At 36.0% G+C, this 13563-nt stretch overlaps 1 long non-coding RNA gene across 1 annotated transcript; it reads left to right on the top strand.

Annotated features, from left to right (window-relative positions):
- The first annotated feature begins 1023 nt into the window (after positions 1–1023).
- On the top strand, positions 1024–13291 carry LOC139604222 (uncharacterized). The gene is made up of 3 exons (XR_011683917.1): positions 1024–1159; positions 12258–12461; positions 13143–13291. It is a non-coding gene; the product is annotated as an uncharacterized lncRNA (long non-coding RNA).
- Positions 13292–13563: the final 272 nt, after the last annotated feature.

Below are 13563 nucleotides of genomic sequence, written 5' to 3'. Positions count from 1 at the left end.
TTTTCTTGGCTGCATATTGCTAATAGAAAAAAGCAGTGGAACCAGAATTGGTATTGCCTTGAAGTAAAAGAACTGTAGGTGCTAGGGAGAAAGAAACATTACATAGACTGATTTTTTTTTTCTCCTTAAATTAATATTATTTTTCTTTTATTAGGCTTTCCTTTTAAAAATGAGCTGTGTTATCAGTAATGTGAATCTTAATTGAGTATTCTTTTGTCTGGCATGATAATTTTTAGCATGCTGCAGTATTGGCTATACTGTTCTGAAGGTTGTTCTGACTTCAAGTCCTAAGTAAAAGAACTTCTTACAGAGGGCAAGAAAACCTTCACATGTACCGTAATTGTCCTTGGATTTCTATACACCTTAAAATGCACACTAAAGTAAGATTTTCTTTCCATCTGTCATTTTCATGGGGTTCTGTCAAGTTACAACTTAAAAATGGATTTTTTAAAAAAATAATTAAGTCTGTGAAAGAAAGCTCCTGAAATGACTGCACAGGTCCAGACACACAGGCCTTTCTTGTTTGGCCCCTGTAGCCTCCATCCTGAAACACTTGCCTGCCACCTTCTCTAGTAAAGCTTTTTTTGGAGCTGGTCCTTAACTTCTTCCTCTATATTGTGGGTGAATTGGAAAATCTCTTGTGCAATGTTATGGGTCTACACCAAAGACTGTTGTATTTTCTGAGACCCCCAACGAAGGGAGGAAATGATGAATCTGACTCCGTGTTCTTAGAGGGCTAATTTATTATTTTATGATCTAGATTATATAAAAGAATAATATACAAAACTATACTAAAGAATATAGAGAAAGGATACACTCAGAATGCTAAAAAGATAATAATGAAAACTCATGACTCTGTCCAGAGTCTGACACAGCTTGGCCCCTGATTGGCCAATAAGGAAAAACAATTCACATGAAACCAATCAAACAATCACTTGTTGGATAAGCAGTCTCCAAACCACATTCCAAAGCAGCAAATCACAGGAGAAGCAAATTAGATAACATTGTTTTCCTTTTTCTCTGAGGCTTCTCAGCTTCCCAGAAGAGAAATCCTGGCAAAGGGATTTTCCCAGAAAATATGATGGTGATAAAAGAGCTGTTCAAGATGGAATTTGGGCTCTGATGCTGCACACTCTGTTCCCTTGAGATCTTCCAAGAGGTAAACAAGATACTGAACGTTCAGAGTTAATTTTTCTTTTTCTTTGATTCTTACTATACTCCTAATATCACCTTTTCAGAAAATCCATGCAGTTTCTTTCCCACCTTGTGCTCACATATAAGTCTGAAACTTGCTTAACAATTCTAATAGAAAACAGTGAAGGGAAGCAAAGCATAATATGGTGTTTGAACTGGGATGGCAAACACAAATCTCAATGAATATTCACGTGAAGGAGACTTAGTTCCTTTTCCATTTGATGTTTCTATTTTGCTTTTTTCTTAATTTGGCAGTGTGTTGCTTATGAAATTATCAGAATGAGTACAAAACTTCATATTTATATGCATTTCAAATAAGCCTGGGATGAAAATCTTATTTAAAATAATGTCAGGTACAACAATAGCAAAATTAAGGTGTGGCACTCTGATTATGCCAGTTAAACAAAAGGTTTTTATCCTTTATTTATATATTTTTTAACCAACAGCACAATAGTGGCTCCTATTGATTTGTAGTCTGGTGCCAGACATTATTACTGCTAAAATATAGTCCATGTAAAAATCAATGCATGCATACTATAGTACATTAATTACTGTATAGTTTTTGCTTCCCAGCTAGGGGCTTACTGATTCAATATTAGGTCTTCACATGATAGAGATCTAATGAACCTTTCTTCTGTAATCCATTATATAGTACTGCTGCAGATGTAGAACTGATTTGCTCACAAATCAGCGAGCAAACTTCAAAAGTTGTGTGATATTGTTGCCTCCCAGGTTTTGAAATTTTTCAGCTTCTTTAAAGACAAAATCTAAAATCCCAGAAAATAATCACTACAGGATCAGATGAGCGAGTAGAATGTACGTGTGGCTGAAATGAGGAGCTACTAAAATTTATCATTAAGAAAAATATATTTGTTTGTATATTAAACTGTGGATATGCTTTTTTTTCTGTATCCATGCTTTATTATTACCTCCACCAGAATGGAGTAGACAGATATACAATTTACAGGTTTTGGTTTTAAGTGAATGGCCTGCTTTTACACAGTTCTCTTTGGAGAAATCATCTTACATTAATGCTGGTTTTTTTACGTGAATCCGTAATACTTTTGAAGAAGTTTGTAGTGTTTCAGATGGGCATAAAAAGCAATTCATGAATGTAAACAAACTGAAAACGTGTATTGAAGAAGCAAAATCTCTTGCTTTCCTGTAAATAGCTGCCATCTCAAGAAGTCAGAAAATGTGTTGCTTGGGATTACAGCTGGAGTTAAAGCAAGTAATCAAAACATATTTCCCTTTTCTGAAATAAATGTAGATGGAGGTGATTTTGACTTGGAAATAACTGCAACTTAAAAACACTCTGCTGCGCAGACCCTAAACCTGACGTGTTTAAATCTTGTTAAACCCATTTTTTTCTGATGCGAGTGCTTTGAAGCTCAACTTATACATTTTAAATTTGTTTGACTTAACTCTTTGAGCACCTGGCTCACTCACACGTTTTACTGTGACATGAAAATAGTTTGAATGATAGAGCACAGTTCATAATGTTCTTTGTGTGTGCCCTGATGTGATTATTCAAGAACTAGATATTGAAAATGTTTTGTGGAGCCTTACTAAAGGAAGAAGATGCTTACTATATTAAATTTGATATCAAATTTTTAAGTAGAAAACATGGATTTTAGTTTAAGGAGTTTCACAGCTATGTTTTTTTTTCCCAGAATCCCAATATGCAACCAGTCTGATGTGCTCAGTTGGAGCACTACCAGCATCAAACACTGAGTATTTCTGTTGTTGAGTTACTTCTCTGCACCTTATGTTTTAGCTTTCTGGTTCAGCTAATCTTGCTGGGGGTATATTTGTAGTAGATTTTGCTTGTGTGTTCCACTAATTGATGGCTTAGGGTTAATATAAGTATGCTGGAGTTTTTGGGCTTTGGCTTTGTGTTTTGTGGTTTTTTTTTTTTTTTTCCCAAGTCCTGTCATAGTTTTTGTAATGTTCTGGTTTTTTTTGCCACTGGCTATAACTGAAATTCCCTACACTTGAAAGATCAGCAAGTTACTAATCAAGTCTTCATTAGGTTATCTTTTTTCTTTTGGAGTTTTTGTAATAAGTTTAGAAAGAGTAGAAAAGCAATTTCTAATGAAGGAGACTGACCTAGAATGACACTGAGTAAGACCTAGGTACTTGCATATGTGATTGATCAGCACATTATATTATTTTTCTTCTAGAGGTGTCTGCACTTGTGCATTCTTTCTCTCAAAGTCAGTGGCATTCTTAGTAATGCCTTTAGTGCAAGCAACTTGTTAGTATCTTACAATAAAAAGAGTTGTCATTTGAAACAGTTCTTAATTCTAAAAACTCATTTCAGGGTTTTCAGAATTAAGTGATCTGGGTGATGACCAGTTATGTCCCTAAATTAGATGAGTAACTACTGTGTTGTCATATGATATAGAAGTAGCAGCTGTATTTTTTCAGGAGTAAAATTCAAACTACTTTCCTTGTATTTCAGTGCTTTCAAGCTGTAAGGAAATCAGAATTATTTTGCAAAGAGCATTTTCTCTGAAAGGCTCTTGGGGCCTAACATCCTTCAGTCCCTACTTGCTCACCAGGAAGCATTGTATGAACAGGTTTACCTCACACAAGGCCTTGAGTTTGGTCTTGGCAAAGAGGACAGAATCTTAATTCCCACTTCATTAGACTAGACTGTCATTAAGTCACATAAGGAAGGAATATGTGCTGTCAAATTCTCTTGAAAAAATTAAAAGAAGAGCAGGAATTACTGAAAGGCATCACATTAGTCCTTCCTTATTGGACATGTAATGAGATGAAACTGTTCTATGAAAAGTAGTAAAGAGGGGAAGAAGCTTTACAGTACAGCATTTAAAAAAATATATTAATGCCTATATTTTTCTTTTTAATTTATGGCTGATATAATAGAGTATATTCCCATACAAAGAAGACTAGAAACTCACTTGAAATTTGACAATAACATTTTTTTCAGATAAGAGGCCTTAAAAGGCTGACTTTTGAGTTTTTAAAAATAAAAACTAGAAAAAAATAAACCCAAACATTTCAAGAAAGGTTTGCAGGTGAAATAATTTTTTATCCTTCACATAATGGAAGGCAGGTTGTGGTCATCTGAATTGTGATTTCTCTGCAGTGCAGTTGTGTGTCCTCATAACAAGATCACAGATTCAGAATATAAAATTATAGATTAGTTATGCATATTTGAAAGCTGTTAAAGAGACTTGCTAAGCTCTAAATTGTGATGGAGTTGTTTCAACAATAATTCAGAATTAATTTCCAGAGTTTGTGAAAGCTGAGATTGACACAGACACCATGAAAACAAAGTGCAGATATCTGCTAATATCACAGTATAGGACATTTTTAGCTAGAGGGTTTATAATTTTGACAGTGGATTTAGAGTTTAAATCTACACTTTCAGTGGTTTTCCATGGGTGTGTTTGTTCATCTCTACTTCAAATAAATATAGTCACTAAGTAGAGGGGAATTAATTCTAGGAGTAAGAATGAATTTCAGCTCTTTTTTCATCAATGGCAAATAGCAATTGGGTTTTTTTTTAGAGGAGAATGAATTTGAAGACACTTCTATTATCTGATAAGAATATAGTTTTGTGAATGGTATTAATCTCCCCACAGGTTCAATATTTGTCTTTTGAGTCCATGAAGACTCTTTATGCGTTTTGAATGATGGCTCACATTGATTGCATTAAACTGAATAAAATGACATCCTCAGTATTGTGCCTGTCTCCTCCCTCTACCTTTCACTGACTCTACAAGTTTCAATTAAGTTGCAGTCTGATATAATATTTTTAAAGCTCCCTTTTAGATATTGCCATAGTGAACTGGATCATTCCTTCTTGTTGAGCAAGGAAAACATTAATCTGTGAAGAGAGTTTTTTTAAAAATATGTATGATTTGAGTAAAACAGACATTGTCTAGCCATATTACAGGCACTCACAAATGTTTAACTTTTATTATCTTTGCTTTTAATTCACCTATTTTTCTTTTAAATTGCAGTTCAATTGTTTGGAGATTTGAACATATAATTAGTTTTCTCTCACAAAAGAAAAATTGGATTATACTTCTTGATGGTAGGCTATCCATGGAACTATATCACAGAATCAGAAGGTTGGGAAACACCTTTAAGATCATAAAGTCCAACCCATGCCTCAACACCTCAAATAAACCATGGCACTGAGTGTCACATCCAGTCTTTTTTTAAACACATCCGGAGATGGCATGGTGACTGCACCACCTCCCTGGGCAGAACATTCCAGAACTTTATCACTCTTTCCATAAAAAACTTTTTCCTTACATCCAACCTATATATTTCCCTTGCTATGTTTTACATTCCATGACTTAAACAGGCCATTGCATAATTGTACATATTATTTAGTGTAAAATCTGAAGTCTGTCATATAATGCCAACATGCCCACAGCCTCTGCTGGCCTGGTCAGGCTGCATGGTCTAAACAGTCACACCTGAGACAGCACTGTAGAAAATTACTACAAAAGGGAAAAAATAGAATAAAAGGGTTTGACATACCAGGGTGTAGGCTTTTGTAGTACCTCCCTTCTTAAACTTTTCCAAAATTCAAAATAATCCACTTATTTTTATCCCAAATAGTTTCTTCCCGTGTGTTCTTTTTCCTTTCTCCCTGTCAACATTTCTGTTTTGATATCACTTGATCCATGGGGTTTTGGAAGTGGGTTTTATGTGTCATTGTGGCCTATTTTGTTTACTGCATCAATGGCTTTGCTATTAATGAAGTGGTGTGGCTGGAGGGGGGTGTTCTTGAATGCTGATTATTCCAACAGGCATCTACACATATTGAAATAATAAAGCATCTGGGAAGTTTCAGCTTTAACTGGCATTTTAGAATTTATTGATGTTTGTACTCTGTTACTTGCTTGGAAGATGAAAGAACTGTTAATTTCTAAGGGGTTAGATCTTTTTGTGGTTAATTAAAACAGAATAATTGAGTTCAGTCGATATGAAATTGTTCAGTTTAGTTGGTGGTCTGAACAGCTCATTCAGGGTTTTAAAACCTGGTACTTGGAGTGTAAGAAAACAACAAACAGAAATTTCCTGGGTGGATATGTGGAAATAGAGGTATAAATTCTGAAGTATATGAGCAAGTACTTCTCAGTTCTAAGAGAAGTCCCTGGAAGGAACATGTTACAAAACCTTTTGTTTTTTATGAGTCCTGGGGTGAAGATTATTTCTACTTCTTGTTTCAGATATTTACAAAATTTTATACAGTTTCCTCCCACTTTTTTAGCTTTTTTTTTTGGCTCCCCCCTTCCTCTTCTGATCTCATGGCTAACATGTTTATCCCTTGCTGTGTTGGCAAATAACTGCTCAGCAGGCAAATGCCTAATGCAAGAATGTGGCAGAAATTCAGGCTGATGACTCAGGTCTCCACAGGACAGCACTTTCTCCACTGTCACTGCTCAGTGACAATTGATAGTCTGCTCTCAGAGGAGAATTACACTCTTCTTTATCATTGCTGGACGATGGAGGGTTGGGTTTTAATAGGATTCTGTTGCAGTGGGAGAATGGTCATCTGTAACTCTTAGCATAAAAGAAAAGTAAGGATTTCCTCATCAGTTTTCTTACTACAAAGTGGGGATGCTGCACAGTTTTTGTTTCACATTTTGAGATAAACCCTCAGGGGTCGTGGAAATTTAAAAAAAACATCCTATAGATGCATAATGGTTTGGGTTTTTTTTTAATCTCCCTATTGCACTATTTTTGACTGAGGACAGAAGATTGACTTGTGAGGGGACAGAGCAGTAAACATTGTTTATACATCCTGCTGAGACTGAAAGATTCCTCTTTGATCACTTCAGAAGGAAAGAGTGATTGAGAGAGGCTTCCCCATGTTGGGGTGGAGTTTTCCAGTCTTGCATCCACATTTTGCTCTGGAACTTTAAGAGGGTAATGGAGTAGCAAATTAGCCTGTATTTATCTTGGATTTATGTATTTAACATCCTAATATATACCTCAGAACATCACAGTCTTCTGTTGGAGTATGTCTTGCTATGAATAATTAGTATTATCAATGTCAGGATTTTGTTACTAATACAGTCTTGTTGCATTTGGTCATTGAGACATAAAAGATTTCCAAACTCATGTTATGATTTGATTTATCCCTGTTCTTGGATTGCAGGCTTTTTCCAGTGGTGCCTGAGGCTTGCTGGGTTAAATGATGTCTGAGGAAGGCTTTAGCATTCACTGCTTGACTGCTTTATGTGGAATTAAATGAGCTTAATGATACAATATTATGGGTAGTGATGAGCAAAATAGAACTACAGTGTACAACACTGATTAAATTACTGTATTTTTCTTAAGCTAAAGTTCTACATCAAGATTTATAAGTTGATTAATGTTAGTCATGCATGAAAGCCTGTCTGAATTAGATTCTCAATGCTGCTATAGGTTATGCTTAGAGAATTCTGATACGTGTATAATCTTTGAGGTCATCTTCAGTAAGATCTGATGCAAGTAAATTAATATGGAAGAGGTTTGAATTCCACTTTTTTCCCCACTCCAAAACATTTAGGAAGGGTGCAAATATTGCCAATGTCAAAGTTATACATGTGTTATAAAATATGCACTATTGATGCTCTTAAAATGCCAGGTGTGGCTGGTTTATGTGGCTCAGGAGTTGTAGCAAGGATATTAAGATCATTCAGGTGCTGTATGTTCATGACCTTAATAAACACATGACAGCTTTTATTATCTAAAGTTTCAAACCCCAGTGTGAAGAAGGGAGGGATGGTGCTAAGTGAGGCAGAAACTCGAAGGGGTTGAGCTATTGCTTGTTTGGTTTGCTTATTTGTTACAACACTACTCAAGCATAACTTTCTTCATGACCTTTTAAATAATTTGGTACTTGATGATGTACTTCATTTGAGAGTGTGTCTCTAGCCTTGAGATTTAAAGTGGTCATTGCAAAGGAATTTTGATGTGCAGGCAGTTAATAGATTTTGATTCCATGGAAATGCTGTGGGGCAGCTCAGTCATTTGGTTTTTGACACTGGCTGCATTGTGACACTCAAGTTTTACTGGATTAAAGCAGCTGAAACTTGTTATGTGTTGACTGCTATTTCCTTTTTTGTGTTACTCCTACTGAACAACAGGTTTTAATTCTGTTAATGCGTGGCACTACTGCATTTTGCATTTGTAAATCACTTTCTTGGATCTATAGAAAAAACTATTTTTTTTTTCTGCTTATGAATCTTTTGTGGGTTGAGTCTGACTTTGAAACTTCACTTCAAATTTTCTTTGAATATACCTACATAATTCTTGATTATGTCTTAGTTGCATGTAATTTATTTCAGACATTCCCACTATTAGCATAGGTACAGATAATTATGAGCCAGCTAACTCAAAGAAAGGAATGGATATGTGATAATTTACCTTTCAAAAAAGTCTTCTATTCTTCTCTTAAAGCTTGCACTAATAATTTCCTCTTTCAGGAAGGGAGAATTATTTTTTCTTTGTAGCTTTTTTTCCTTATTGAGAAACAATTTCCAATTCTATAGCTTATGGAGTTCCCATTAGTGTATGAACTACTAAAATAAGTATTGTTTCTTTTCAGTTGGAGTGTCATTCCTGTAATCAACTATGCATTCCCATCTAATGGCTATTTCTTTTGAAGCTCACTTGATTTTTTGAGTGGAGGATCTGTTTGTGAAGTTCCAGTTGAGACTGAAATTTCAGTAGAGTTTCCTGAACACAGAGCTCTATTAGGAAAATGCTGACAAATATATTGCAAATATAGTTCCCTAGTAAAATGCTGAAAATATCCTACATGCTGCTGCATGCTCTTGTTGGCATTTGTACAAATACAGTACACAAGGGGAAAAAGCAATCTGTCACTGTAAGATATTACTTCCAAGAAATGCAATAAGTAACCTTTTTCAACACTTGGGAAGCAATGAAGATAGCAGTTAAGTCATCTCAACTGTGTTAACAATTGAAACACACCTGAAAAATAAATCTCATTCAACTCTAAGGTGCCTAATTTTGACATTGTATTTTCAGAGCATCACATGGAGAACAGCACAGGGCTTAATTTAATTGGCTTGTGTTGGAAAAGGCTGCTACAAGATCCTCTGGAGCAGATTGCCCAACAGCCTTAAACACAGCATAATTCCTTTCTCAGAGTGGGTGGGAAATACCATCACTGCTGACATGATTGTGTTTTACACTTGGTTTGCACATATGCAGGTGTTGACATAAGGTCCAGAGCAAAATAAAGGATGGTGTCCTGAAAAGTAGTATAAAGAGAAATAAGATGCTCAGCATGGACCAGGTAATTGCACAGCTAGGAGTGTAGGACACGTAGCTTCTCTGGTTGAGTATGAAGTCTGACTTTGCTTATAATATAACAAAGCACAACACTTTTTCAATATTAATTTAGCGTGAATGAGTAAAAAAATGTAATCCACATGACAACTGATTTTTGTTAATGTTTTCTTTAAGGCAGGACATAAGAGATCTGGATTCATACTGGTTCTCCACTATAAATCAGATTAATCTTGCTCTAATTGTTTGCATTTTAACATGCCTTTCTTGAGGTCATCTGACTTCTGGTGTTTTAAAAACACTGAGAGTGTGAACTGCCTTCTATCTTGATCTCTCAGTTTCTCTTTGTAATAGAAACCTTATAGAAAACATAGTTATGTCTTCATTTGGCTATTAAAATTCTGTTAATTTTGAAAATATAGCATCAGAAATTTGAGTGAAACTTTGAACTGTTATGGTATGGTTTTAACTTTTTAATTAAAAGTATACTTTCACCAAGTTTAAAATGGTAGGTAAAACAGTACTTATAAACTGGGTGGCCAAAACTGTAGGGGGAAAAAAAAAGTATAACAAAAAGATTAATTTTTTTCTTTGAGGGCTTCAAATTCAGATTATTTGCCAGTAAATGTTGATAAAGTCAGGCACAGGAGATTGCAGACTTTAAGCAAGCCTTCCCAGGCCAGCTTTTTGGCACACAAGAGTCTCAAGTCTGGTGACCACTAACTCACATCCCCCACACCAAACAAACCCCACCTTGCACAAAACCATATTTTGTGTATGCCTTGCTTCCTCAGTGGTGGGAGGACCATGGAGAAGGTGCAATCAGATGGCCTGGGACAAAAAAAGGAGTAGCAAACAAGCCTGAGTCAGAGTTTAGCATTCTGTTGCCTACAGTGCTATGCCTTTCAAAAAGGCCAAGGGAAAGAACAATCAAACAGTGAAAGAGACCTCAGATCACAAGTTCATTAATTATGAAAGCTAAAGAAAAGATAGCACACACTTCAGTGAAGGTGCAATGATCAGTACACACCATTACGTGTGCACAATGCAAATTGCCTTGAACCCTGTGTGAGAAATAGTGAGCTGTTTTTGAAGAAAAATAATGAATACACTTTAGAAAGGTAGTGACATGCCTATACATCACTGAAACAGGAGGCAGGACACAAAACAAATTAATGATTATTTGTAAACCTAATAAGGAAATGTCAAGGACAGCTAGTGCACCAGAGAGTATATGAATGGGAATGAAAGAAAAGGGAAAGCCAACCAAGAAAACTACAGGAGAATTACTGTAGTAATCATTATAACTGTATATAAAAAGAATTTAGGATTACCAGAAAGACTAACGACTCCTGGTTTTGTAATATTCAGGATGTTTGTCAAAAACTTAAATGTTTTAATTCTCAACTGTCCAAAAAAGGATCTTTCAGATGGTGAAAGTGTAGAAAGAGAAAAAATCTTTTGTGAACCTTGGTTGCTTGTGTGGATGTGGGAATGGAACCACCCAACCTTGTGCAAAGCTATTTAATGTGAAAAAAAATTCTCAAATGCTAACCTTAAGGTAAGCCTACTTTATGAAGTTTTTTTATTTTTTGGCCAATGGCTGAGGCACTGTTTTAAAATGTAAAAAAAACCTCACAAAACAATAGTCATAGCTTTTCTTCTTTGGAGGAAATGCTGTGTGTTCTGCTACTGCTCATGGTGGAGTATCTCTGATCTCTCATGTCTCAGGCTTTTTGGGAGAAGAGAATGAGGAATAGTTGCCAAGACTGGAAATCCATATGCACTTCCTCTGTTGTGTTTCTTAAAAATCCTTATTTTATTGTGGAGTCTTGCTTTTGGAAGGGGACCCAAAAGAAATACTTTTGCATTGGGAAAACTACATATCTCTTCAACTGTAACCTTCTCAGGGAATGGACCAAGTTTTGCAGTCTTCTAAAATAATATTAAAAAGAAAATGGTATTTTAGAACTGCTTCATTTTGTCCTCACCAGAGAAAAACATTTTCTTCCCCATTTAAAATCATGAAGTTTGTAAACTTTATCTTTTCTGCTGTAATATAAATCTTTAATAATGAGGTAAGAGAATTTTTGCAATTTGTCTGTTTTCAGCCCCAAATATCAACTGGCTCTGGTTATAGCCTAATGAAATTCAAATAGCTGGACTGAAGGTTAGAAGGGCGATGACACAAGAAGCTGATATTAATAATGTATGTGAGCAAATAGACTTGCACTAGCAGTTCCAACAGTGTGGAACAAGTTACAAAGGGAGGTCTGTCTCAATATGACCTGCACTAGAAAACAGGATTGAAACTCAAGGTCTGCAAGTTTCAAAACACAGCTTTCCTGTCTGCTGAGCTCCTGTCTAGTAAAAGCCATCCCCCGCTGTGCAGCAAATGCCCACATCATTTCATGACAATCTGGCCAAATAAGCAGTTACAGATTTTCCCCCTTCTGAAGCTGTCAGCCTTACCAAGTGTGATGTGGGACTGAATCACTATCTGTGCTTGGTCGTTTGGCACAGTGGAAATAACCAGTTTTTGTACTGGTTTGGTGACAAAGCAATAGCAAAGTATGCGAGCTAAATTACCCCATGCTTCAGAAAATATGAAACTGCCTCATGTTTTATGCTTCCTTGGCACAAAAGGATTTGTAGCTCCATTAATTGAGCATGGATTTCCACCTGGCTAAATGATGGTGAAATACAATACCAAGACCTGCATGCTGCTTTAGGTCCTTTATTAATAATAATAATAGTTTCTTTTTTAGATAAGGATTTCCAGCTTCCTGCATTGTTTATCCTAGAATCCGTCAATGACCTGAAAGGAGGATGATCTTGTCTGTCATCTTCTCTTGAGAGTCCAAGAAAAATGAATGCCTCAGATAAAGCTCATGTCTTACATGATTGTTTTTGTGTCAAGTGTTGGATACACCCATGCCATTTTCTGGATATATTCAGCTGAGGATTCATTGGTAAGATTGTCTTCAAGTCTTCTTAAACTCCCTTCCTGCTCATGCTGCCCACTCCTCCACCCCTCAGGATTTGTTTATGTCAATTTTTCTTTCAAACACCTGACAAGTGTCTTATATAGAGAATTAAGATAAAATGGTAATTTTGAAAGACCTGAATTAGTTAGCATACTTTGCATTTTGATAAAGTGCTTCAGAGATTAAGAAAAAATTGGCATTTACTGGGGCAAGCCTAGAAATTAAGTGATGATCTTTATTGGTGGGCAACCATTTATCAACCGTCTTCAATGGTTTCCAGACTTTATAAAGTGACAAGTGAAGCCAATTCTTGGACAGGTAACACTTGAGCAGAGTATTTAGTCACTGTTGTCAACTTTGATCCATCAGATTTTGATGCAGGTAGTTGATCTGATGATAAGCGCAGCCTGTCTTTTGTTTATAGGCAAAAAGATATTATAGTCTTCCATTGCAGCATTCTCCCAAAAGCTTTATCGGTTCTGTTTGTTGCTCAGTGGATTTATGAGGTCTCTGTTGCTACATCATCCTCCTGACTCAGCAGTATCTGCTGTAAAGATGAATGATGTTGCACCAGAATAGACTCTGACCTGAGAGCAGCCTTGCATTGTGTGCCACCAAAAGAGCTAGTGTAGTCTCTAAATGCTTTTAGCTGTATAATTTCTTCAGCAGTACTCCTGTTACTCTGTGCCCCTGGAAAGGACTGGAAGAAGATTATCTGCCTTTCACAGAAGAAAGCATTACAAGTATCAAATGTGTGCTGTTCTCTTGGTGATGTTATTTGGCTCTTCAACACTGACTGCAAGATGCCTGCTGCTGTGGATGTAAGTAATCTTTTTCAAACAGTTAAAGTTAGATCACCGATTGCCCTGCACTCTTCTAAGTGGTTTATCACCAAGTAAAATTTCTGGAGTGTTAACAGCATCTTATAAAAAGTAACTTGCTCGGGTATGTGTGCTACTCTCATGCTAGACAGTTCTTTGGTAGCTAAGCCACCACTGAAGGAGATGAGACAAGTCACTCTTTATCTTATCCCTGAGTTTATAGTTAATTTAATCCAGGAAAGATGCTTGCTTATTTGCCCAAGGGC

The sequence above is a fragment of the Agelaius tricolor genome, unplaced genomic scaffold (genome assembly GCF_023055355.1).
Source record: "Agelaius tricolor isolate 1412-34295 unplaced genomic scaffold, bAgeTri1.0.p SCAF_47, whole genome shotgun sequence".
In the NCBI taxonomy this organism is placed as follows: Eukaryota; Metazoa; Chordata; class Aves; order Passeriformes; family Icteridae; genus Agelaius; species Agelaius tricolor.
This window is presented reverse-complemented; position numbering and strand designations above follow the sequence as displayed.